This window comes from Moschus berezovskii, chromosome X, assembly GCF_049115385.1.
Source record: "Moschus berezovskii isolate FMDL1 chromosome X, NW_MosBer_1.0, whole genome shotgun sequence".
Lineage (NCBI taxonomy): Eukaryota > Metazoa > Chordata > Mammalia > Artiodactyla > Moschidae > Moschus > Moschus berezovskii.
Window position 1 is genome coordinate 130,855,246 of NC_142488.1, and position 1,822 is coordinate 130,857,067.

Genomic DNA, 1,822 nt, shown 5'->3' on the forward strand with positions numbered 1-1,822 from the left:
GAGCCAGCTCTCCTTCCAACCACCACCTTGACTGCAACCTGTGAGAAACCTGGAGCCCACTAAGCCAGGCCTGGATTCCTGGCCACAGAAATGGTGAGTAGTTACTATCTGTTGTTTTATACTGCTAATATTTGGGGTTATTTCTTACACAGCAATGGATAAGTAACACCAAGCCCCAACTAAGGCAGTGAGGATAAAGAACAGATGGATTCTGGAACTGGTGGCAAATTAGAGTATAAGGGGGAAAGAAATGTCTAGGCAGACAGGGGTGCTGTTTAATCGAGATGGAAAATAGAGAAGTGCTGGTTTGGGGAGGAAAATGATGAGTTAGTTTGGTCCAGTCAAAGTTTGATGGACTGTAGGACAGTACTCGGAGAAGACAATGGCAAGCCACTCCAGTACTCTTGCCTAGAAAATCCCATGGACAGAGGAGCCTGGTGGGCTGCAGTCCGTGGGGTCGCTACTAGTCGGACACGACTGAGCGACTTCACTTTCACTTTTCACTTTCACACATTGGAGAAGGAAATGGCAACCCACTCCAGTGTTCTTGCCTGGAGAATCCCAGGGATGGGGGAGCCTGGTGGGCTTCCGTCTATGGGTTCACACAGAGTCGGACACGACTGAAGTGACTTAGCAGCAGCAGCAGCAGCAGGACAGTACTACAGTCAAGAGGCAGTTGGGTCCAAAGATCTGAGGCTCAGGAAAACCATACAGACTGAAATTTTGGGAAGATCAATAGAGAGGTGACTTTTAAACGTGCAGAGACCAAGGCCAGGACCCTAGAGATGTTCAGCACTTAAAAGACTGTCCTGTATCATCAGAAAACTGTTGGTGATTGTGTATGTGTTTTGTCTATGTGTATCTTCTCCTAAGCAGTTGCCTCTCATTCTAAAATACTTTTCCGGGTTTCAAACATGGCAGCCCGCATGGACCGGCAACAAACTACCAACACCATAGAAGAGCCCCTTTATCTTCTCAGGCTTAGCCTGGATGAGAGAATCTACGTGAAAATGAGAAACAACAGAGAACTTTGAGGCAGGTTACATGCTTATGATCAATATTTAAGCACGATATTGGGAAATGCAGAAGAAACCGTGGCAACTATAGAAAGTAAAGGAGAAACATTTCAAGAGATATATAAATCAACAACATGGAATATTCTGATATACTTTGTCTGGGGAGATGGTGTTGTGCTAGTGGTGCTACCGTTTAGAGTTGACTGAAACAAAGAATTTATCCAGTGTGGAAAGCAGGAGATTTTGTATGATTGCCGTTTTAAACATAGAAGATATTCAAAAGATAAACTGTCTACGTTTTTATATTAAGGAATAATCAAGAATTCTTCCACTCCTGAAATAAAATTGATTTGCAGGTAACTCACAAATTCTTAGGCTAAATGGCATTTTTCTCCACCGCTTCCAATAACCGTGATCACCAAGATGTAGAAAAATAAAATAAAATCCTTACTCTTCACTTTGCAGCCATATTTGCAACCTAGTTTCCCCTCACTAAAGATTCCAAATGTCTGTGACTCCTTCCACCTTTCAGGTGTTCCTGTGCCCCTCCAAATGGGACAAGCTCCAGTTGAGAGACTGCTATGCACATCTGCTGTTGATTTCCATTGCTTGTAATTTTTGGCAACATCTCTAGAGTTTATATGTTGTTTACACACTCAGCCTAATTTATTCTTTGCAAAGATATCATATAAAGCAACATAGCAGGAGGGCTTGTTACAGGAAGAAATATAGTACATGGAGTGTCTAGGAAATGTCAAGTTGACCCAGAAATCTTTTTCAGGGGGTGGAGGTGGTGAGAGTGTTTC

General features: G+C 43.0%; 1 pseudogene; it reads left to right on the forward strand.

Moving 5' to 3' along the window:
• The first annotated feature begins 914 nt into the window (after positions 1 to 914).
• Positions 915 to 1,223, forward strand: LOC148773461 (U6 snRNA-associated Sm-like protein LSm3 pseudogene; annotated as a pseudogene).
• The last annotated feature ends 599 nt before the right edge of the window (positions 1,224 to 1,822 follow it).